A 27,674-nucleotide genomic window follows, 5' to 3' on the forward strand; every position below is an offset into this window, starting at 1 on the left:
TGTTCAAACATTTTTGGATGACAAATACCGACACTAAAATACTTATGAACTCACCAGCTTAATGCTGATAAACTCTTTCAAAATAACTTGTATTCTCAGGTCATCAGTAGACAGGTACCGAGACCAGCTTTTGAGAAGATGGAGCGCATCCAAGATTCATCTTATTATTTTGATATACATTATTTTTGGTGTCTATACTGTACAGAACACGCTTGTATTAAAATTATATATTTAATGCAATGGATGATGTTGTTTGCTTATTTACATTTACTGTGTTGTGATACTTTACATGACGTCCTCCGCCCCAGAACGTTTCTGCCGTTCTTGGTTTTGGGGTGTGACAGCAACTCCATATGCTCAATGTGTGTTTCGATGATCAGTTAGCCATTGACATGGTCCTAAACTCCTTTCCTCCTAGTTATGATCAGTTTGTCTTAACTTATCATTTGAACAACACAGAGACGACATTAACCCAACTCCATAACTTGTTGCAAACTACTAAATCGGGGATGAAGAAGAATCATGCCACTTCTGCAACAAATGGTCCTGTCCCAGCCATTGGATCTGGAAAAGGGAAAAAGATGAAGGCTCCTTCCCAATCCACCAAGAAGGGAAGGCCCATGCTGGAGAGTCAGGCAGTAGGATTAAGACAAAGCCTAACTTTGATTTTCCTGCGATCAATGGCACAAAATAGGCCACTTGCTTCCATTATGGTGAAAAGGGTCATTGGAGAAGAAGCTACCCTAAATACTTGCAGGACTTCAAGGATGGAAAGATCAAGGCGTCCTCGTCAGGTATTTACACTATCCAAGTCAATAACACACAGTTTTCTCATTCATGGGTTCTTGATACAGGATATGGTTTCCACATTTGTTATGATTTGCAGGGACTAAGAGAAAGTGGGGATGTGGAGCATGGGAAGCTCAATATGATCATGGAGAATAGACGATATTCACCTGTTACCAAGATCGGTACTTATGGGCTTGTGCTTAGTAGTGATGTTAGGATTGACTTATTAAATATTTGCTACTCATTAGATATGACATGAAACATTATTTCATTTGATGCATTGTTCAGACAAGGTTTTAAATATTCTTTTGATAATGATATTGGTTCAATTTCTTCTTTCAAAAATGGTTTTTTTTATGTTTAAAGCTTTAACGTGTACTGGAGTGTATGAAACTGTGACTGGTGTTAATAACTTAGGCAATAATTTGTTTCATATTGATTCATCCAATGGTGTGGACAAAGCATGTTTGTAGCGTTATCGTCTTCGGCACATAAACAAGAAAAGCATCGCCCAACTCCAAATGGATGGATTGTTGAAATCATTTGATCTTAGGACAAATGATGAATGTGAATCTTGTCTCTTGGGTAATATGACAAACTCACCTTTCACTGGATCATGTGAATAGATGCGAAGAGTCATTGGACCTCATCTATATAGATGTATGTGGCCCATTCAGATCAACCACAAGAGATGCTAATCGATATTACATGACATTTAAGGATGATTATAACAGATATGGTTATATCTACTTGATCAAACATAAATTAGAAACCTTTAAAAAGTTCAAAGAGTTTAAGCATGGAGTTGAGAATCAATTATGCAGGAAGATAAAGATGCTCAGATCTAACAGAGGTGGTAATTATCTTAGTATTGAGTTCCACGACTATCTCAAGGAATGTTGAATTTTTTTCACAATTGAATCCTGTCAGAACACCACAACTTAATGGTGTGGTTGAGAGGCAGAACCGAACCTTACTAGATATGGTTTATTCCATGATGACTCGAGCTTCTCTTCCTATTCATTTCTGGGTATATTCCTTAGAGACAGCCATCCATATGCAACGACCCAAAAATCAAGTGTAAAAATTTCATTTTTAATATAGCTCAAACATTGATACCATGTATTTCAAACTTTTCAAATCATCATTAAATAAAAACATTTATCATAGTTTATCCCAAAATCATTCTTTGCGGAAATCATAGGTGTGAGCACTGCGATCACTCCGAGCCCTTCTTTTCCAAATCGATGAAACCTGAAACCATGGATAAAACTGTAAGTACAAAGCTTAGTGAGTTCACCAGTGCAAACCCCACACAATCCACATAATCACATATACCATATCAATTACATTAGTCATGCATATAAACATATAAGGATGTCATTGAAACCCTTCAAGGTCTTACACCAGGTGCCACTAGAATCCCCACGTTGTCTTAGCCCACTGCCATGGGAACCCCCGCATGGTCTTAACCAGGAAAGCCATGGGAACCCCCACATGGGCTTATATCCAAGTGCCCTGGGAACCCCCCGGGGTCTTCCATACCAATATCATATCAGCATAACACATAATCAATTAACAATACACATATACAAGCCCTATAAGCCATAAATACAACATATAAGGATGCCAAGGAATCCTTCCATAGTCTTACACTGGGTACCATGGGAACCCCCACATGGTCTTAGAATATAATGCCATGGGAACCCCCACATGGCCTTAGCCTAGAATACCATAGGAACCCCCACATGGTCTTATATCCAAGTGCCTCGAGAACCCCTAAGGTCTTCCATGCATGCAACATAGAGTCAACTAGCACATCGCATATCACAGAAATATCTAGCATACCACATATTACATAATAGCTAGCATACCACATAACACATATAACTAATTGCCATGGGAACCCCCACATGGTCTTAGTCTACTGCCTCGGGAACCCCCGAGGTCTTCCACATAATCAGCTAGCATATCACATATCATAAAATGGGTCGGCCTTGGTGCCTTAGACCCATTGGTATGGTGAGGACACTCACCTCGAATGCAGAGCCTTCCCAAATGAAATCCTTAGCTGCTGCCATGTCCATTTCCCGAGCTCTCAATACCAACCAGTATACCCAATTAGCAACTGGGTCCCATACCATAATCCTTAATCCATACATGGGGGTAAATGACCATTCTACCCCTGGCCCAGTATGATCCAAAACTAAGGCCTAATCCCAAAACAAAAGCCCAACACTATAAAGCCCAAAAATCCATCAATGGCCCAACTTTCCAATATGGGCCCAAACCTTTCCAATAGGCCTTATCCTAAAGCCTAATAACTTCTTTATTCTATACTCTTGTTTCCAATTGGCCCACGAAGGCCCACAACAACCTTATCCAAGAATTAGCCCAAACCAAGGCACATAATGTGAAGTCCATTTCTATATTGGGCCACAAGGCCCAATAGGCCCAACTATTCCATTATTGGCACAAAGATACATTCAGGCCTAACTATCAGCAAATCTAGTCCCAAAACCATTAGGGCCTAAAAGTCCAAAGTCCACAAAGGCCTAAGTCCTCCTGAGAGCGTACGCCAAGGGACCCACATGAACCCAAAATCAAAGTATAACAATCTACTTCCATGAAAATGACCATAACTCTTGCATGAATCCATTAAGACCTCCAAGATGGCAACTTTCTACCTTAGGGACTTAGTTAGCACCAAGGGTGGCAACCCTAAGCCTAAAAACGAATTTGGAACCATAAAGCTCCATTGTTGGGACCAAAAAGATCCAAAAACTCAACATAATACATCTAAGCATTTAATGGTCAAGTTCAGAGCTTTATACATTCATCAAGCTGAAAAATGAGTCACAAAAGCCATATCCATAAGCTTCTTCTTGATCTCTATCTTTGCATCTAAGTCCACCTTCTTGAAAATGGACCAAACACTCCAAAAATGGACTCCATAAGCTCAAAATGCCACCATGAATGGTTAAGGACGATTTCTCGGGTTTAGAGGGATGGAGGCTGAAGATATTAGGGTTAGGTTATGAGATAAGGAGATTACCTATGGTCCAAGACCCTAAAATAAGGTTCTGATCTGACTGGAGTACGCCCAGCGTACTCCAGGGAACATTCGCGACCATCCTGGTTAGTACGCCCAACGTACTCCAAGGAACGCCCAACGTACTGCCTTCTTCACTAGTACTCCCCACGTACCCTTTTGTGTACGCCCCGTGTACTCGGTTAAGCCTAAAAAGCACAAACTTCCGATGGCGATAACTTCTTCGTTATAAGCCCGATTCCGACGATCCTTATATCCATGAAAAGGTGACGAGAAGACCTACACTTCTAACAACTCAAAACTTTCTTAAGACCTTCTGAACAAAAATCCATTTTCCACAACAGGCCGAACTGCTACTTTACCGAAATATCCTTAGGCTGCAAAACACGAACAGAACACTCGGATCACTTTTGATACAAACGAGAAAATTTCTCCGAAAAAACCTGGCTACCCACCCAAATTTATTTACAAAATTTATCTGCAAACCATTACCAAGTCTCCTTTTTTAAAACCGAATTATTAATAATGTATTTCTCTTGCAACAGATTTGACTTGATAATTCGAACCCATGACCCATGACCCATTTCCTCGAACTCTGTTAGCATCAAAACCACCTGGATCCCCATATAAATCTTTAACAACCTTCACCCAAATCATATAATTACTATTAAGGAAACTTCATCTCCATTTTTTCAATAATGAATAATTTAAAGTTGCTAGACTTCTAATATCCAAACCACATTTGTCTTTTTCGGCTAAGACCATATATTACATTTGACGCACGACATCTTACCAACCACACCATCCCCCCCCCCCCCCCCCCAAAAAAAAAAAAAAAAAAGAAAGAAAAAAAGAAAACCTTAGCTTCGTGCGAGTCTAGATCTTTAGCAACCTCAACAAGAGGGAGAAACTAGACGTATGATAGGTGCAAACTAAACCAAGAACCGATTTTAGCAACATTGAGTGGCCACCAATAAACAAATTCGACCTAACACAATTATACAACATCAATCTACTCTTGACCGGGAGAACAACCTACACCTAACATATCCAAGGAAATCTATGTTGCAAATAATTCTTTGTACAATATATAAAATATGACACGATGTCAGAATCGAAAAGAAACAAATTCCATATAAAAACAAATTTTGAAAAAAATAGACCAACATAAAATTTCAAGAATTCATGACTGTGCAACATCTCATCGACCACCGGCTTGCATGGGCGCCTTATCTTGGTTAAAAAAGAGTCCATTTCTTCATCACATGGACTATTGTTAAGAGGGCCCACTTGGTTTCGTATCTATTGGACTATTGGATTTTTTGTTGGCTTTTTCCAATAATACTCGTATATACTTAGGCACTTTCCATAGTACTAAGGGTGCACGTCGGGACGGTTTTATATAGACTAAAAAAATATCGTTTAAAAGCTATAAGTTTATATATATATATATATATATATATATATATATATATATATATATATATATATATATATATATATATATATATATATATATATATATATATATTCTAAATGTCACCATTAACGACTGAGTTTGCAATAGAGAAATTAAATATCCTTCTACTTTTGTTCCAAAAAATCCTCCTACCCAATTAAATGATGACATGTGTCATATTAGTATATTATTTTATTTATTCTAAGACATTCAATTAATAAGCATTTATTAATATTTAAGACATTTTGTTAATAGTCAATTGATGTATTACATTATTGTAGTTTATTATTGTAGCGCGTTGAATTTGGAATAGTTTTCTGCAACTACAACTAAGTAAATTGTTCACTAAATGTAATTGGCGTGGCCAAGTTTTTATTATTATTGCTTTAATTGTTCGTTATGTGTAACATCCGGATTTTTACCAGGTATAATGAAAGTTTAATTATGTTATTTTGTAAGAGGGACTCGGCGAGTCGGGGCTCAGACTCGCCGAGTAGAGACGCGGGATTGAGCAAAGATGCGCGCTTGGACTCGGCGAGTCCAAGGTATGGACTCGGCGAGTCTGCGCTGTGTAGTGAAACCCTAAATCTCCGGGTTTGTGGCCTATTTAAAGGGCCTTATGGCCGTCATTTGCACTCATCCAACCCCCAGAGTGTGTCCATAGAGTCCTTGAGCGTTTGGTGAAGGATTGAGAGCAAATCTTGACCTTGTGAGTGTTGTTTAGCAAGAAGAAGGAGGCTCTAGGCAAGAGGAAGCAAAGGAGGTTGCTATTTCGTGGATTTGGAGCTTGGATCATCACTCTAGAGGTATTATTTTCGGACCATTTCCTGTTTGGTGAAACTTGATGCAAGTTAGGGCTTAATATGATCATTTATGGGGTGATTTGGTGCCCTTTTGTCCCCTCTTTGAGTTGAGACCATGGATCTGGATCCATAGAGGTCCAGAGGGCCTCACTCATCAAGCTTTATGGGTGAAAATGGAGTCCTTGGTCTTGTGTTGAAGTAATAGAGTTAAAATCATCATTTGTGATCATGTAGAGGTTATTTATGCATCAAGGTTGTGACTTTACGTGCTAAATAAGCATGGGGGGACTGGATCTATGGATTAGTGGACTGGATCTGGCCTTTTGAGCAAGATTGAGTCAGTGCATGGCATGGACTCGCCGAGTCCGAAGAACAGACTCGGCGAGTAGCTTGAATGTTGCACGACCACTCAGTGAGTGGCCTCGCCGAGTTGGGATGAGTGAACTCAGTGGGTCAAAGGGGGAGTCAGGATGGACAGGTGGACCGAGTCAAACTGGACTCGCCGAGTTGTTCTTGAGACTCGGCGAGTTGAGTCGTGGTGGCCCCACAACTCGTGCCAGGTGGAGCTCGTCGAGTTGGGGGAAATACTCGACGTGTCAAGGGAGGATTCCAGGGAAGTTGGTGCATGCGCACGGACTCGCCGAGTCGCCATGCTGCACTCGCCGAGTCCGGTCAAAGTTGACCGTTGACCAGCGTTGACCAAGAGTGATTTGTTATAGTGTGATCAACTCTAGATTGGGAGAGTGTTAATTAGAGATGTATTGTGCTATAGGGGGACTACAGCTCGGCGGATCGAGTGTTTAGTGATTTCAGGGTTACGAGTTACCGAGACACACGAGGTGAGTCTCCTCACTATACTTTACCTTGAGTAGGTAACCAGAGTTATGTGTTAGAGTATTTGTATGCTATGTATGTTATGTGTTGTACTGCATGATTTATATGTGATTTATGTGGTGCATGTTTATCAGAGCTAGAACCTGAGGGTTCACAGAGTTTGGGTGCACGGACCCACAGAGTTATAGCCTCGAGTGGCTAATATGTGTTTTATGTGGTATTTTGGGGAACTCACTAAGCTTTGTGCTTACAGTGTTGATGTTATTTTCTTCAGGTGTTAGTGACGACCGCGGGAAGGCGCCGGCTTGATCCGTACACACACGTTCGAAGTTTTACATGTTGATCTTGGGATTTTGTACTATCTTATTGAACAAGTAAAATGGGTGTTTTTATGAATATTAGTGGAAGTATGTTATATAAAAATTGAAAATTTTGTTTGAAAAATCAGTGTTACATTATGTTTCATTGTAGTTTAACTGGTTAGTTTATAATTTGTTATGTTTAATTATTTTAATATAATTTATAAGTAGTTTAAAGCAAACAAACCGAAACCTAACCGGAAATTACTCTAAACCAAAGCGAATAAATGGAATGAAAAGACCATGAGACCATATTGGTCCATAACAAGACCGATGAGACCGGTTCGAAAAAACCCGTCTGAAAAGAACCGATCCAAATAAACATTGGCCTAGAAAGGACCCGATAGTTTGTGCACCTCTACTTGCCACTGCTACTCTTATATATAAGTTATCATTCTTAATTTTAAACTGTGGAGGATAACAATTATTAGGAAAGAAAAAATATTGCCATTGCTATTATGCTATATCATTTGCCTAATTTCAAAAAATAAATCAACTCTCTCCTAATATTTCGCTTGATAACTAATATATCACATTCAAATACGTGTAGATCTATCAGGCTATGAGGTATGACATGGTTTTTTACGCGTAAAAGGTGACGTGGAAGGGGGTATTTACGTGTGAACACCGCCCCCCTCACCAGTGGTTGTGGTGTGGATTGATGCTCATTACACCTCTCTACGACCAATAAGAATTCACTACTCTCTCTCTCTCTCTCTCTCTCTATCTCTCTCTCTCTCTCTCTCTCTCTTGACTAGTGAACACTCTCTCTCTCTCTGTGTTCACTAGTGAACACCACCCTTAAGGATAGTAAACATGCTGTGAAGTTGTTAATTGGATGATGTGGCAACTTTTAAACGCGTAAAAATCTCAAACCATACATCATAGCCTCAAAGGGCTGTTAGCTTACCATGTATTTAAAGTCGAAAGTTCAAGTCAAAAACATAAAACAGATTTAATTAAAAATAAATTAGATTTGCTGTATTTAAAAAAAAAAAAAAAAAAAAAAAAAAAAAAAACATTTAAATCTTCTCGCAAAGCAGTGGCGAGGCAGTAGGGGCCTAGGGGGCAGCGGGGATGTTATTACTCACTTACTCGCCCTCTAACTCATTAAATTGATGTAATATAGAGCCTAAATAATTACCCCATTTTTAGCCCATCTTTAAAGACAGCAACCCCCTATATGGCTATATGTTTAATTGCAAAACGATCATATTATAAAATGGCACGTATTAAGATTACAATGAATTTGCTTACCCTCATGCTTTTTTTTTTTTTTTTTTAACAGCTGTATGAAGGCTAGCAAAAAACTAGCAAAGAAACAAACAATTAGTTCGTAAGAAGATTTTGCATCTATTCATTTTAATTTTTTCTAGCCTTACCATTTCTATTAAAAAAAATCTTTTCTGTATTTTAAAAATCGCATATTTTTTAAAACCAAAGCAATATGGGCAATACCCGATCACCATTATTAAAATCTGTGCAATACTGTAATGCATTCTCCATTCAACACAAGGTAATTTTTAATTCTTATTATATATTTAATATTTTCTGTTGCTTGCAATTAATAATATTAGTATGATTGGTAAGCCCTTCTTGTTCAAAAATTTTGAATCCATTCCTATTGCAAAGTTAACATTTTCTTTTCCTTTTTGATGATTTTAGGTCTAAAAATAGTGGCAATGTCTACAACATCAAAATATCTGTTGGATTTACTTTACTTGTTATTCCAAAAGATTCCTACATGACAAGTGGGGCGTGTTTTTGCACTCTCATGGCGTCCCACACACCTTTGGCTTTCATGGCCCGTATCCATAACTTCAAATGGCCAAACCCTTTGTGGTCCACAAAAGGATCATATAGTCAAAATACATGAAGAATGAGAGTACTAGGCCAAGTGGCCAACCTCAAGTGGATATATACTAACTTAAACTCATGTTCTACGCTTTGAAGTTTGAAATATCAACTCACGCTTAAGAGCTTGATAACAATTAAGGGGTAGTATATGGTCATACACATTTAGATTAAGAAAGAACCACAAGTTGACATATTTGCTTGATATCCTGCATAAAATGTTCTGATTGTCCATAGTACTTCGACCCTTTGAACCTAACGTAGGCATCAGAGAGTATTACGGAGAATACTATATAATGTGCTTGGCCATTTCATTGTGATACACATGAACTACGACGATCTCCTCCGATAACAAGAACTTGACTTCAAAAGCGATGTAGCATCATTGGCTTCATCTGCAGGATGATATGGGATTAACGTTGCCCAAAAATGACACTGTGATAGAAAACCTACTACATGAGAATTTCAAATCACTAAGAAAGAACCAGTGGAACAATACAAGAATCGATAATGTTGCCACTGAAACATTCATCTCTATAACAAAAACAAAAATAGAACAATACATACCTTAAACCCTATTATTTAATCCATCGCATTATCGGGTGTATTGGACAACAACAAAGAAAACAATAAGCTATGTCCACAATAACAACACCTACAAATCAATTGTTCACTCAACAATATAGGTGTATGAACAAATGCAAGCATTAGCAAGTCGTGTCGATCATTTCATACATGAAATGAGAAAATACAAAACTAATAAACAACTTTAGTTGATATTATTCATACAGACGTTGTAAGGCTCAGTGTGATCATGATACAAACAATTATTAGTGAATGTTATGATAGACTTTATGGATCTTATAGATATTGTTAAGGCTACGATACAAAGTCGGATCAGAAACATGCTCACCATTAGCGGAGAGTTTCGATTTAGTTTCAGCTGAAATGGCGCATGGATTACAAGTATCCATATCATTATGTGTAAGAATCTCCTAAGCAAAGGCAGTCTAGGAAAGAAATAGTCTAGATAAGCTGCAGGGGGTGGCATTACCAAGAAAGAAAGAGGCCCTAAGTCAAACATAGGGAATTTAACCTAGAAAAGGGAAATAACTCAAGTGATGAGTGTAAGGGTAAAAGAAGTAAGAATGATGTCATCAACGTAAAGGAGAATGTATATTGTATCAGACCCGTGATGATAAGCAAATAGAGAGTTATCAGATTTGTTGTGCCTGTTTGAGGCCATATAAGGCCTCATACGAAACATACGGTCAGGGAACTGAGGGTTAATAGACCATGTAGGCTGGCACATGTAAAAAGTTTTAGTAATATCACCATGAAGAAAAAAATTGACATAAAGATGTTAAATAGGCCAATGTCTAGATATGGAAATACTAAGAACCGTGTGAATGGTCGCATGTTTGATAACAGGGTTGAAGGTGTCATCAAAATCCAAACCATGTTGTTAAGAGAATCCTTGTGCAACAAGACGAACTTCGTATGAATCAATATGACTTTCACTGTTAAATTCATGGAGATAAATCCACTGAAAAATGATATTGATAGCCGCGAGAGGCTTTGGAACAAGATTGTAATTCCCTAAATTTCAACCCAAAATTTCCAATTAAAACTTTAAGTATTTATTTAACTTACAACTGCAAGATCTTAAAACATTTATCAAAGTATCATTAAAGTTATCAAGTGCACAAATCCCCCATCGATGCGATGCAATCGAGCCGTGCCCCTCCTTTAATATAAAAAAACCTGAAACATGTAAACCAAAAATCGTAAGCACAAAGCTTAGTGAGTTCCCCAAAATACCACACACAACATAGCACAAATAAACAGCTATGTGTTATCAGTAACCCTTGAGACTATCAGCAGTCTCGATGGGCTAATAGCACGCCCGATAGGTTATCAGCAACCCTGGAGACTATCAGCAATCAAATATAAACAACATAACACAATAATAACAGCTAGACCCAGCTGGCCATCACAAATACAACTATTCTACCACATAGGCTTATACAACATGCGAGAGTCATAAAGACAGCTAGCATTCTACATACATAATTTTGTGAACCGATATTGGTGCCTTCGACTCACGAGCATTGGGAGAAGACCCACCTGAACCAGATAACCATGAGACACTATGACACGATCCCTTTTCTACACTGCTCGCACCTGCGAATCTACTAATACCAGAACCAGATAAAATATTAATTAATAACCTAAAACCCTCAAGTTTAACCTAAGGCCAAACTTGGTCAAAAAGTCAACGGTCAACGAAAATCAAATTCAACTTCAGGCTAAGTACGCCCAGCGTACTTAGCTCGTATGCATGGTGTACTCGCCATCCAGAATCGGGACCCCATACAAGTACGTGCAGTGTACTTGAAGGTATGCTTGGTGCACTCGACTAAAAGGCACTTTTCCATTAAGTGCTTAATCTCTTAATTCATTTCATCCAACACTTAGATCTAGTCCCACAACATCATTCTAAGTCAGAAAGTTTCCACATTTATGACTTTCCATGTCTAGAAAAAGGTCCAAAATCCAAAACTTTAACTTATTAATCCATTAAGACATCATGACACTTTCATGGAAGGTATAGAAATATCAAGATCATATTTTTATGGATCCTATAAGCTCAGTAATGAATAAAGTTTCCAAATTTATCCATTAGAATTGTCTAAACCACCAAGATCTAGACTTTAAGCATCTAAGGGACCAAAAGTGCATCTTCTTCAACTTAATCCATTAAGTCCAAGTCCCCAACCTTCAGATCTGAATCACAATGATGTTTAGATGGATAAAGTTTCCAACTTTATCCATAACAAGATCCCAAACTTTCAAGATCTAAACTTTATGCACTAAAATGACCAAAAGCTCATAAATTCCAAGCTAGCTAGATCTAACAAATACATCACCAAGATTCAAACTTTATACCTCTAGAAGATAGATCAAGGTGAACAAAGTCTAGATCTACAAGCTCCAATGCAGCCAACACTTCTCCAAGAAGTTCCTTATTCTCCCAGGTGTACCATGCATACTCCAAAGCACTCAAAAAACACCTTCTTTTAGCTCACAAGGCCTAGCTAGGGTTAGGGTTTCATGAACGGGGTTTTGGAGAGGTGGGTGCAGAGAATGGAGTGAGTTTGGGTGAGTTAAGGAGCTTAAATATGGCTCAAACCATGAAAATAGGGTTTGGTTTCTGATTGTGTACGCCCAGCGTACTCCTGGTACACCTAGCATACTCACGGTGCCTCAGTACGCCCAACGTACTCCCCTCTGTACACCCAACGTACTCAGCTTAACCCAAAACCAACGAAACTTCAAACGATCATAACTTCTTTGTTCTAACTCTGATTTCGACATTCTTTATATTCACGAAAAGGTATTGAGGAGCTCTACAACCCTATCTAATTAATTTTGACTTAAAACACATCAAACTAAAATCCATAATTCATAAAAGAAGTCTAAAACACTATTTTCCCATTTTACCCTGTGACTGCAAAGTGCAAACCGAACTATTGGATCACATATCTATATTACCCACATCCAAATGGGACTAATACTCTCTTCCCCTAAAGCCTGAAGCCTTATGATACTTGATCTTTGGGTCACGACCCCGAATTATGAAACGACTCGAAAGAAGGTGTTACAAAGATCCCATATGTGATTGGATTAAAGGATCATGCATATATTGCATATTAACCATGGGATAGGGAAAATTTATAGTGACAAAGAGATTAAGAAGTTGTCAAGGCTTAAGAGAGGCTGTGCGAGATCTAGTAAGCATGGGATAACTGATGGAATAATGGGAATAAGGTTGGGAAGGAGTTGAAGGTTCATTAGTAGTAAATGAGTAAGTGTTGTGGGAGTGTCAGAGAAGTACTAGGTGGAACAATATGGTTAGAAAATTAACAATGGAAGAGAGAGTGAGTGAAGATTGCTTATTATCAGGAATTAAAGTGTCGTTGATTATATAAAGAGATGAAGGATGGAAATCACAGTATGAGAAATTAGTTTCGTCAAAAATAACATGCCGATAGATGATGACCATTTGTGTGATGATATCTACGCTAAGTTGTATCAGCGATGATCAGTAGAAGGACCAAGGTAGACACACGCTAAAGATGGAGGTTGAAACTTATGAGCAATAGTGGAAGCAATATTAGGGTAATAAAGGTATCTAAGAGCACAAAGGTGATCTTAGGTGGGAAAGACACCAAAAATATTTTCAAACTGGGTTCGATATTTGAGAGCTTTGGTATGAAGAAGGTTGAAAGTGTGAGTGGTGAAAAGAAAGGCCTATAGCTAAAACTTAGGTGGAAGGGCACCCTAAATAAGAGAATTGTGAATGATATTATTAATATTTTCAATGGTGCATTCAACTTACCCATTTTGTTGGGATGTGTAAGGTCTTAAAAAACATATATTTATGCCATTAATGTGAAAAAGATGAAGGAGAGGTTGATTTTTGAATTCTCTTTCATTCTTACACTAAAATAGTTAGATATCTGTTTTGAATTAATTAATAACATAAACACGAAACTTTTTGCAGACATAAAAAACATCATATTTAGGACATAATGGAATCACCATGAAAAATGAGAAAACTAATCTAGAAACTGAACATAATAAAACCAAAGATTAGATTAAATAAGTCAAACACAAAAGTAGTTTTAGTACATGGCAAAGATAAAGCTAATTGACAATGTTTTCCTATTTGAGATGTGTCACATAAAGAAGAAGTATGACTAGAACAATAAATGAATTTGCATGACTGAAGAAACTGAAATATAGATGAGATAGGGTGGCCAAGTATTCGATTTTAAACATCAAGGAGAAAACAGAAGGAAGAACATGATAAAGATCAAAGTGGTTGTTATTGCAGTGCTGAAACAGAGTACCTATTTTAAGATCCTTCACAATGAAACCAAATAGATCAAACTCAACAAACACAAAATTTTCAATGGAAAAACGACGACCATAATTAAGGTTTTTGACAATTTTGTTTGATACAAGGACATTATTTAAAAAGAAATGATTGTGGAAAAAAGGAAAATAAGTTAGGCCAACAAAACTTAACAAGAAGGTCAACCACATTACCAACCATTATGAATTTAAAAGTATAAGGGGTTAGCGAACACATTTTACCTTGATTAGAAGTCCTTTGAGAAATGACAGTGAAGTCCATGTAGTAGTTGTCATCTTAAGGGGGTTAAACAAACATGGCTTGAAAAATTGATGCAAGGTCCGTGTAATTTTGTTATCCAAAGAGGAGTAACCACCCCCCCTAAATTAAAAAAAGCTGTTGTTTGCTATTGAGAGGGGTGTTGAGTTTAGCCCATGATCGGAGCATATTATGGTTGTACCCGGCTAAAAATGATTTTTAAGGATGACCAAAAGAGGTTTTTGTGTTTCTAGGAAAAGCTACTGGTGCAGTTGTCGATTGGTTGACAGACAGTTGTTTGGAAGAAACCGAGAGCAGGTGAGGATGGTTGTTGTTGACCGAAAATAGGAGGCTGCTAGAAGTTGTTGTAGGTTTTCAGAAGTGCATGGGGAGAGACAAGAAGGTCATTGTTGTAGAGAAGGATTATCGCTTGCATTTTGCGCTCCAAAAAAAGTTTAAACTTATGGTAAAGCGCCTTGAATAACTGAAAAAGAATTGGAACTAGTGGAAACAAAACTTTTACCACATGGAAGCAACCTGCCAATTGTTTTTACGTTTATCAAACATAGATTTCGATTTTCCATGTGAAGAAATGGAGTACAAATTCGTAGCTAAGGAAAATGGAGCATCTCCGGTAGGGTCAATGATGTCTTCGCGAGACTCATTAATAAGACTCTTGTGTTTGACATGCTTGTCTTGCATTGGTACAAGTATCTAAGGAGTAAGGCTTTGTGAAAACTTTTTGGATAGCCATGTTCTTGATGTTTCTTTAGTAGAGGATTTCATCTTGGGCATGCTGTTTGAGTTTTCATATATTGTTGGTTTTTGCAAACTTTAACTTTAATGAGGGTCATTTTTTTTATAATAAAGTAACGTTGGTGATGTTTTCAACATAACTGTTAAATAAGACTTCCACTAACATATTCTGTTAAAATGTTTTTTTAAAAATAATATAAAAGGAGGTGAAAAATCACAGAGTTACAAAGAAACATGTTTTAGCCTCAAGAAACGATATAAACGACTTTATATTGGTTGTGACATTATGTAACGCATGTGTTTCTGGGCTTGTCAGTAATAAAGATGTAATAGTCTAGGTTAACCTTTGTGACCTGTGTTGAAATAATAGAAGTGTATTATTTGAGTATTATGTGTTTTGTGCTTAATTTTGTGTTTAATTAAATTTAAGAATGAAAATAAGCATCAAAATAAAATGTTATATAAAGCCGATATATATGGATAATGTTGTAGTAGTTGAAACGAGGTTTTCGAATATATAAAAAATGTTGAAATCCGAGTTATAACGAAGAAGTTATGATCTATCGAAGTTTCGCGACAAAACCAACAACGCTGAATGACATAATAAGTGAAATTTACGTTAGAGCGGTTTTTAGCCGACACAATCTAAATTAGAATCGAAGATCTCGTCAATAGTAGTGCAACGGTAAAAAGATAGACGTAAACGGACGTCAGATGAAGAAGTTATGAATTTATAACGGAGTTTTCCTATCCCGGCTTGCTAAAAATAAATAATAAAAATAAATTCAAAATTAGCCAACGAAGTCTAAACGAAAGTTGTAGAGCATAGTCTCACCTACGCGTGGATATAAAGAACGTCGAAAACGGAGTGCGTATGAGGAATATATGAATTTCTGAAATTTTTAAATAATTAATATTTATTTATTTAATCTTTAATTCGGATAATATCCGAAGGAGTCATTGATCTGATCCGAAGGGTACGCCCCGCATAACCTTTAAGTACACCCAGCATACCTCGATCTTATGCGGTCCGAGAGAGAGCCACGATCAACCACCGAAACCTCGCCATGTGGCCTTCCTATCCGAACTACGCCCAGCGTAGTGCTTCGTGCGCCCAGCGTACGTACGAGGCTTAGCCTCTATAAAAGGGCATGCGAGGGCAGTCGAACTTTTTGCCAAAATCTTTTCTTTTTCTCCCGTGTTTTCTCGATTTACGTGCAACTTATACCCCGAAGCCCCGGTATCATTCCCGAGCCCCGAAGCAAGTCCCGAAGCCCTAAAGATCCTGAGAAGTGTAATTCCCGAGCAGAAGGATCTGCCCGCGAGAAGCCTGATTTTTGTGAAGATCTTCCAGATCTACCGAAGAATACTACTTCTGCAAGTCGTAGTGTTGTCCGATCATCTTCTGATCAAGTGAGTGTGTAGTTACTTTCTTCTAACACATAATTATGAAGTATTTTATATAAAATATGTGTTATGTGTATATTTTGTTGGTATATGTGTGAATGTATATTCACTTTCTTCTATCTCATAGATATGATTTGTTCTCTATGAAATACGTGTTATGTGTATGTGTCTCATCTGTTGTTTGGAATATGTATTGAATGAGAATGCTATGCAGGTTTTAAACTATGTATAAAAATATATATTTTTATCTACTAATATGTTGGGTAGAACATGGGTAGATAGTTGATGTGTGATAAACAAATGAGAGGCCTCAATGTTGTTGTTGACCTAGTCATCTAGCGGAGTATGGATGATGACCACAGACTCTTTCTAGATAGTCCAGTGGAACGCTAGCAGGTTCATAACATGTAGGTGTTGTGAACGATGTGTTTACCGGTGTACTATATCCCCCTCATGGTTGCCTTTAGGACATCTATTGTCAAGGAAACCCCTTTGCAGTAATGTCCGTCCCGATGAAAATCCTAGATTAGGTCCTTTGAGATAGATGTTTTAGGGACGTAAAGTGAGGATAACAGGAAGGGGTAATCGGGTTATTGTTGGTTGGTAAAAGTAAATATAATTATTTGTTGCGGGTTGAAAACCCTATATGCTCACCAGGCTCCCAAGCCTGACCCACTCAGTTTATTTGTATTACAGGTAGTGGCGCGAGGGCATAAGATGGGTGAATCATCAAGTTATTTTGTTTATTAGACCAGTTGTTATATGTAACTGTTGTATGGTCTATCTTTTGTTGTTTATGCTTTTGTGTCTGTATCGGAACATGACATCCTGAGTTATGATTATATAATGAAAATACATTTCTTTATGAAATGCTTTCGTAAATATTTATCATATTTTGTTTTTGGGAACAAATTCTGCAACTCTTTTAAATCAAAAGGATTTACTCTGAAATTATTTTAAAAGCATAAATGAAACCGGTATTTTCTGGCCGTGATTTTGGGGATGTCACACATTAACAACTCTATGATAGGATGATAAAAACTAACGAAGAATTTGATGGGTTTTAGTCATAAGAACATCCTATGTGCTCATACAAACCCTAATGCTTGGATCTAGGTTTCTCTATTGTACATGCAATTTATCCAAGACTATAAACCCTAATTCTAGCTTATGATAATCGACATTAACATGATGATGGGTTTAAGATATTACCTTGATTGTTATGTAGCAATAACAATCACAATTCCTTCTTGTAATGACTTTAGAAAGCTTAGAGTCACAAGTGTCACCCCTCTAATGGTTCACAAACACCAAGAGCAAGAGGATGAAGAGGAGAAGAGAAGGAGGCTGCCCAAAACCGTCCAAAAACCCTAGAAGGAAGCTTGTCCACGTTTTTGGGGCTTAAGGTTCCTATATATACATGTAGGCTATTAGGGATTTAAACTAGGAAACCCTAATCTGACTGCTTAAGCCCTAAGCAGCCCATGGATTCCTTTCTTAAAGGCCTTGGATGATTTTTTATGGGTTTCCCCATAGAATTCGTCCAACCATATATAATAAGGTAATCCATAGCCCAATTGCAATTATCTTATAATTACAATTTCAGTCCCTTAAGTTTAATTAATCTCTTTTAGCCACAAAATTAATTATCAATTAATTCTTGACTAATATTAATTAAACAATATTATTTCTCCTTTAATATATTATTCCCATAATATATTAATAAATCATATTTAATCCTTTCTCTCCATAATTCATCCTATCAAGTTGCTTTGGTGAAGGCAACCTAAAAGGACCATGCACCATCGGGTCAAGTACATACCAAAATAAGTATGGACTTAGACACTAATCCAACAGTCTCCCACTTGGATAAGTCTAATAACTATTCTGCGTATGACTTCAGGTGTTGATCTGCAATCGTAGCTTTCCAAAGCCGCTGTCAACTCTGATCTCATCAGGTATGCGTGTCCTTTAGATAAGGGATCATATATTCCTCCATTCTAGATATCGTATAAGACATGATTTCAAATCATTTTTTTCCTGTACTATTTCTCGACTTCCGATTTATGATGACTGACTAACTGAACAAATCAAATTAGCCCTAGCCCGACCTAGCATTTACGTTTGTCATCACTAAATCATCGAGGGGCCCAAAGATATCTCTTTTATCCTACTTTGGATAAAAGGAACGGATAAACTTTGACTCAATGTTCGCTTGCACTCACTTACCAAATTACACACAATAACATGTTTTATGACACCAAGTTACTAGTGCGTTTACATATTATCAATGTGCAACCGACTCGCAAGATATAACTCACACATCCCGGTTTCAAGAATATAAGATGTTATCGTCTCACCAATCACTCGTGATAAAATCCATGAAGTGATCCAAGTGAGCGTGGGTTTAATCCAATGCTCAAATCATATTCATAAGCACTCATGAACGTTGCAGCAAACATTTGCTTATGTCTAATACTCTTTTAGACATTCACACACCAATTCATGACAGTCTTCATTCATACCTACTTCCAACATATGAACGACTGTGGCCCATTCGAATAATTTGACTATTCTTAACCAATTAAACTATTCAGGAAGTCAAAACATGCAAAGTGAAACACAAGGATAATACTAATCCCATATGGCCCCAAACCTTTGAGTATAAATAAAACACCTTTTATTTATCACCATATCGATTACTCATTATTTGTCATTTCGGGTAATCAACTTCTTACTTGAATTACAACACTTGTCTCATGCTCTCAGCATGCACACAATGTTTACCTATGGTTCTTACTTTGATCAAATGAACACATTTCCAATCATACTCATTTCACATCTCCCAATCCTTATCATAAGTGATAGAATATCAAATTCTTGCCACTTATAGAATATGTTAGATTCTAATATTTTATGCAATGATCTTTTCATAATATCACTGCACTAAAGTCACAATGACTATTGCCAATGAATTTCAAAGTCCTCTATTAGATATTGTTACTAGATAATTCTATAGATGTGATGTCTCTCACTCAAAGTACATTTCTTTGAACATCCTTTTGCATAAAGTTTCTAATCTTGACATAGATTCTCAATATCTAACTTCTAATATGGAAACCTTTCCATACTTACCATATGACAACTTATTCTTAATAGAATCTTATCTATTCATAATAATGTCGATATATTCCATCCATTAATATACTTCCAACTACTCACAAGCGACCAATCCTCGGCGAACTTGGATTGTCCTTTGATAGTTGTTTAATTATCTTAGTCAAAACCGATTCTTGTCCTTTTTCCCTCTAAATGCGCTAGACATTTGGAAAAAATTTGGAATGGTCAAATATTATAGCATTTGCAATCGATCCCATACCCGAAGCGTATTGGACACGATTCATAATATCTTTCATAAAGATTTGATACTTTATCAATCTTCTGCCATAATATTCTATGTTCTATGTTCTCACAATTCGAATTATGAAGAGGAATCCCGTAATCATAATCGAAATTCAAGAACACACTATGTTTCCTTGACTAAATTATTAATATTCCACAACCTAAGCCTTTAGATTTGAAATGAAGCATAATATTTCCTCCCTTAATTATAGCAAAACAACTATTCAACTCTTACAACTTTGCAAAGTTTGACTCTTGTTTTCTATAATTAATATTTCTAACTTGCAACACTTTCCTTAATAATCATACAATCATAACATTTATGCTCCCACAAGCTTTGACATGTATTTAGAAACCAGCTTAACTTCCAGAAAAACAATACTTGTTGAATTTCTTAAGTTCATGTTTCTAATACCTAATGCTTTGATAATCCTTTATCTAAGCTTCTACACCTTTCCTTTAGATAGCTCATATGTGTGTCTAAACAATTAAGACTAATTGCCAAATCTCACAATTCGAATCATGGAAAGGGATACCGTAACCATAATCGAATTCGAGAATACAATTTTGCAATTGCTATCTTCTTAAAATCTCTCTTAGTGAAAGCATTTCCTCATAGTCATTTTCATGAAGGAGGGAATCTTATGACACTTAGATTTTAATGGTGTATGTGTTCCTATCCATGTGAATTTGTCAAAACCAAGGTTTGTGACAAATCCAAACTCATATAGACCGAACATACTTAATCTAGATTTCTTGCCTTATGGTAACACGGCTGCCCACCATGTCTTCCAAGTAGTTAAGCAGCTCACCTTTTCCTATCAATGTACATTTCATTGATCAAGGTCCTTGCCTTTTATGCATTCAAATGAGAACTCATAGAACTCACATGCATAATTAACTCAATTGGAATGGCACAGAAAAAAATAATCCCAACACGATAGGTTATAAACCTCAAGTCATGTGCTAGTGATGATCAATAAGGTCTATTTTGATTTGTTCTTGAAACCTTTCAAGACCATTAAGACTCACACTGACTCCTTGACATATAAGATTCTCTTTCTTGACAAACAAATATTCAAGATTTAGTGTAGTTTTTATCAAAACACTTCATAAATTGGTCCTAGTTGGTCTTTGTCTTATCCAAGACATCACAACTTTCCACATTTGATGAATGTTATAAACCTTCTTGATACTTATCACTCAATGTCACAATCTTAACTCTAAGACTTGTTTTGGAACGAAGTATGATTGACTTCTTGATTTAACCATTTCTTTAATTTCGGATTCCTCTTCTTAGACATACAATTGTACTAAGACTTACTTAGAGGATCAATTGAGATGTGGTTCTTAATCATTAAGACCTATCATAAAACATAATAAAAGGTACTCTCCCTTCTTTTTAGAATAGAGAAACTTTTATCTTTCTGCCTACTTGATTCTTTTTATTCGTTCTGCTTATTGACTTAAACTTTTACAATCAATTCAGAATTACACTTAATCTTATAAGTGTAATCATATTTGCTAAACTTTTAGTAAATCATGACGAATATCTTTGTTACTCTTGCGGTGGACTTCATCAACACATAACCTTGTGTAGTCAATCTCTTAGTCCTTCACTTGACACTTTGTCAACGAATTAGTCTAATTTCCAAATGTGAAAGTTTATTCATTCATCATACAATTCCAAATCTCTATCCAATAGAAACTTGGACGATGAAAACTTTCCTTATTTGGTAAATTTTCGACATTTCCATAATTAAGAATCAATTCCATTATTGCTAATAATAGAAACATTCAAACATCAATTTTTCATACACGCCATTGCAAGGATAAATAAATAATATAAAATCAAAATTTATTTTATTGCGGAAAAAATTTGTCCTTACAATGCAATTCTTTGAAAAACTATGCTAATACATATTTCTTAGCAATCTAACTCTAAGTAGTAGCTCAAGAATCTAATCTTCAAGTAATGCGATCGAAATCCATTTCTTCACGGTTAGATTCTGCTCACTTCTTCCCTTAAGCTTCCTTTCTTCGATCCATCAATTGTAATCTTATCACATTATGTATTAAGAATCTAGAATAGGAGCTTAAAAGCATTAGTCAACGGATTTTACCTAAAGCAGAGCCATACGTTTTGACTCTCCCATCTCTTAGCTCTCTTAGGTAAATAAGGCAACTTCGTCTCTAATGCCCCTTGTTTTGGCAATAAAAGCAAATTGACTCTTTTGGAACATGACATGGAACTACTTCAGACATTGTCTTTCTCTTATGATCAAACTTTTCGATCATAGGATGTCTTTCGTTGCCATTGTCTATATCCATAGAGGTCTTGAAGGTAGATTCACCAATCAACTTTGCTTTTCTATTGCGCCAAACCATTGTTGATTCAGCAGCAATAAGCATATAAGTGAGATCTATAAGGGCCACGTCGCAATTCATCATATAGTACTCTGTTATGAACTCACTATACGAGTTAGGAAGTGACTGAAGAACCCAATCAACAACCATCTCCTCACAGACAACGGATCCCAACATTCTTAACCTATCAATGTGTGACTTCATCCCTAGGACGTGTGCACACACTGACTTTCCCTCTTCATGTTTACTTGCCAAAAGGGCTTGAGTGAGCTTGAACTTTTAAAGACTTCGAACTTGTGGGTTATGGAGAATAATAGGAGGAGGTGGAGGAAGTGAAGCATGATTTCTTGTTCCTTGATCGAATCGTGGAATATCATCTTCATGTGGAAAGCTTGTTCCACGGGATTTGGGAAGACCATAGTTGTCGAACTTTGACATCTACAAAACGGGAGAAAACAAATTCAAGTTAGTTGATAGATTGAGTTCTTAATAAATCACCCAAATGAGATATTAAGGCTAGGACCCAACACAATATGCTACAACTTAGAAAAGGGATGCCGTAATCTAGTTGCAGAATATTTGAAGGCAAGTGAATGACGATTCACTAATTTCCACCATGAAAAACGAAAAAGAATTTAAGTTTTAAATCTATGAAAACTCCTAGATCCTTTGAGATTCATTGACCATTTCAATGGCATGTTTAAATCTCGATATGCCCCTCTAGTTTGTGACTGGGATGCCGAGGATCACAAAGCGGGTGTGAATAACCATGCAAACTTACATGGTGCCCTCACATGTTACAGTCACCTATTCGATGTGCCGGTAAACCACACACGCTCCACAGAACTATGACAAACATTGAGTCACCCTTTGCTACCTTTGCTTAGAACCATTTAGTGTGCCGGTAAACCACACACGCGCCACTAACGTCTTCGTAAGGGCACAAAGTGTAATTTCATGAAATTGCATCAATTCACTTTTGCCTAAGTAACTAAGATTGGGAATTTGTTAAACATTTAGTTACTTTTGTACTTCCTTATACTTATAATGGAAGGTTTTGTCCTATCCTACCCGTTCGGCTAACGACCCTCCACTAGTTAAGAGTGCGGTGGGTAAGAGTGGATACCCATTCAATCGCCATTTTATAGGCAATTTCCTTAAACACCCCTTATAGACCAACTTCGTGAATGAGGCCTACTAACGGTAAGACTGACTTTTACTCACATATATATATATATATATATATATATATATATATATATATATATATATATATATAATATTAGACTTTTAATGTTATATATAGTATAGGGTGTATTTTACACTTTTAAAATACTAGGTGGTCAAATTTAACGATTATACTTTTAATTCAATTAAATGTAAACCAAAACTTTTATGGATTTATTAAACCTCTTTTAATTATACACCTTAATTAATTAATAAAACCATAAGGGTGTGATTTGAACTTTTCAAAACAATACTAGGGTTTTAGAATTTAACATTCCTAAATTAAACCTTGTAATCAACTTTTAAATTCCAAAACTTGAGGGCAAGTTTTGAAACATTTCAAAACATTAGAGTTTTAACTATTTAAATTTCAAAACCAAAACTTTTGAGTTCAAATTCAAATTATAAAACCAAAAGGAGAAAATATGAAACTTTTCATAACACAAGGATCAAATAACAAATAATATAAATTAAACAATTAATTTCATCATTATCTATATTTGACCTAATTTCAATTTCTTGCAAAATAAATTACCCAATTAATACAAATAATCAACTTTAATCATATAAGGAAGTTATTATCTAATCAATTGGTAATTATCTTGTATTTTGGAATGGATATTCATTAAGAAACAATAAAATTCGTATTTTATAGGTTTAAAACGAATATGGTAATTATCCTTAAGAAAAACAGCAACAAAATCCGAAAATCCCTCTGTCTGACGCTCTGCCTCGCCGAGTCACACTCTGGAACTCGCCGAGTAGGGCTGACTCGCCGAGTCTAGATAGTGACTCGCCGAGTCAGGTCGAACAGAAGGCCAGGAAAATGATTTTCAGCTACATAATGCATCAATACAATAGAAACCAATCTAGGCTCTAATACCACTGATGAGTTGTAGTCATAAGAACATTCTATGTGCTCATACAAACCCTAATGCTTGGATCTAGGTTTCTCTATTGTACATGCAATTTATCCAAGACTATAAACCCTAATTCTAGCATATGATAATCGACATTAACATGATGATGGGTTTAAGATATTACCTTAATTGTTATGTAGCAATAACAATCACAATTCCTTTTTGTAATGACTTTAGAAAGCTTGGAGTCACAAGTGTCACCCCTCAATGGTTCACAAACACCAAGAGCAATAGGATGAAGAGGAGAAGAGAAGGAGGCTGCCCAAAACCGTCCAAAAACCCTAGAAGGAAGCTTGTCCACGGTTTTGGGGCTTAAGGGTCCTATATATATATATATATATATATATATATATATATATATATATATATATATATATATATATATATATATATATATATATATATATATACATGTAGGCTATTAGGGATTTAAACTAGGAAACCCTAATCTGACTGCTTAAGCCCTAAGCAGCCCATGGATTCCTTTCTTAAAGGCCTTGGACGATTTCTTATGGGTTTCCCCATAGAATTCGTCCAACCTTATATAATAAGGTAATCCATAGCCCAATTGTAATTATCTTATAATTACAATTTCAATCCCTTAAGTTTAATTAATCTTTTTTAGCCACAAAATTTATTATTAATTAATTCTTGATAAATATTAATTAAACAATATGATTTCTCCTTTAATATATTATTCCTATAATATATTAATAAATCATATTTAATCCTTTCTCTCCATAATCCATCCTATCAAGTTGCTTTGGTGAAGGCAACCCAAAAGGACCATGCACCATCGGGTCAAGTACATACTAAAATAGTTATGGACTTAGACACTAATCCAACAGAATTTGCATTACCAGTTCCACTTCATCATACTTTGATAGTGCATCGGCTAAGTTCTTCAAAGAGTAGAAAAATCAGTAATGGGGGAAGCACCTTTCTCGGTGTTGCAAATACTGAAGCATTCAGGACATCTTGTTGTTGAGGAAGAATTCATCATGCTTGTCACATAAGTCCGTAGGGATACAGTTTGTCACTAGATATGATTTGTAAGAGATTAACATCATAAGTAGAATAAAACCAGGATTTAATCTAAAGTCAATACATGCCCAGTCCTCATCATAACCTTGAGGTTGGTATTTTCTAGTAATATGGCCATGAACTTTATCACGTTTGCTCATGTTATAAAAAATACGTCGCCATTATTTGTATTTCGAGTCATCAACCGAAAACTTAAAGCTAACTATGAATACACAATAGTGAGGGCAAAAACAAGTTGGCTTACAATAGAAGTTAAGGCCATGTTAGTGCTATATGAGGATGCAAAAGTCATCGACACTTCAAAAGAAATCAAAAACAAGAATAATAAAATAAAAAACAAGAGACGGAGCGCTTAACCGTGGGAAGTGGGAATTAAATGTATTGAAATTCCAATCCACGGTGAAGATTGTTGAAGAAGAGACCAGATGACCTCCACAAAAAGGACGGGTAGCCGGTAGTAGAGGTAAGATTGAAGCCGGACAATGTTGTGCAATGTTAGGCAACCAATTGTGATGCTGACAAAGGAAGGAGCAGTCGACACGTAAGGAAAAAAGTGTTCCTAGAATTTTAGTAAAAGTCGTAAATCATATGGTTTGATACCATGATAGATTATATGGAAACCCATAATTAGGGTTGCCTGGGATACAATTTAAAATGGGCCCCTATACTATATAAAGAGTATAAATGTAATATAAAAATGTATAAAATAGTTGTCTAACAAAACTAAGCCAGCAAACAAGGAATAATGTCTATGACATAGTGATTTTAGGCTAACGAATTATCACCGACAATGGGTACTATTATAGGACTTGACAAATCAATTTGTTGACATTCTTACCCATGGCATGGTTTAGCAAGACATGACATGATTTTTAAGTCACTAGTTCTAAGACGATTATCTAATATCTACCCAACTCTTTGTCAAAACATGACATACAGTTACTTCACATAGATTGCTCGAACTTCTGACTTGGATCTTTGTTGTTTAAATCATCATAGTCATTTTAGATCAATTCCAAATTCTATTCTACTAGCTATCTAGTGAAACAAAGGACTTAGACTTTGAGAATGTTTCATTAATACATATCACATTTAGGCGTAAAAAACACAGTAACGTTGTAACCCTAGCAAATTTACATACCCCATATAAAGTAAGAGATGTATATGTCACAAATTAAGCATAACATATCCGATACAAGACCGGTCCAAATATATATATGAGGCCCAAGACGAAAAGAAAAAAAATGACACCTTAAATACAAATATAATAAAGATTCAAAAAAATATCATTTATTCCTCATTATAAAGACGTTCACTTAGACAGTCGTCCGGATTGTCCACCATATGACCGACCGACCCTGATACAATATTTAAAAAAAAAAAAAAAAAAAAAAAAAAAAAAAAAACAAATGAACACGCTTACGTACGCGAAGCTACCACACCCACTAACCCAATTAGCCACCAGCCAGCCGCCGAATGTCTCAAAAACAGCCCAACCCACAAAACCATGACGGTGAAACAGCTCACCAGACCGTGACTTACATGGGGCCCATATTCTGGTTCAAAGTTTAAAGAAGTCCCTTTCGTTATCATGTGGTCTTTGCTAAACGGGCCCACTTCTTTCGTATGCTTTTTGTTTCTCGATTTCCTAATTACAATACTAATACTTAAGTCTTTAAATACAAATTGAGGAGAAACGCAATACTACGCCATTTGGGTCGGATTCAAGAAATAAAGTTTCTGTAAAGTGCACATTTTTCTTAATGATTTTGTAAGTTGATTTTGTTTCTTAATATCTAACTCTATAAAATATCTTGTCAACTAATTATAATTGTAATCAATAAGATTCCACATAGCATGTGGGTCGTTTTTTGCTTTGCACTTTGATGTTGATACCCTACCAAATGTCTGCTAACTTAAACCCAAAACTAGAGGTCATGTAGATAAGAACAAGTTATTTGTATAGTTCTATCCAAATTACATGTATGCATAAAACCTAAATGTTGCAAATATCAAATGAAATAAATATGAGGAAAAATAAAAGATAAAAAGAAAAGCTAGTCTTAGATCAAAGACAAATATGGCACCCCACACACCTTTCGCTTTCATGGCCTTATCCATAACATCAAGTGGCCTAACCTTTTGTGGTCCATAAAAAGGATAGAAAGATTTAAATCACATATGCAACCTAAATTGGATATCAAGTTTATCTAAAATAAGAT

Source organism: Lactuca saligna, chromosome 7 (assembly GCF_052625555.1).
Source record: "Lactuca saligna cultivar CGN05327 chromosome 7, ASM5262555v1, whole genome shotgun sequence".
NCBI lineage: Eukaryota > Viridiplantae > Streptophyta > Magnoliopsida > Asterales > Asteraceae > Lactuca > Lactuca saligna.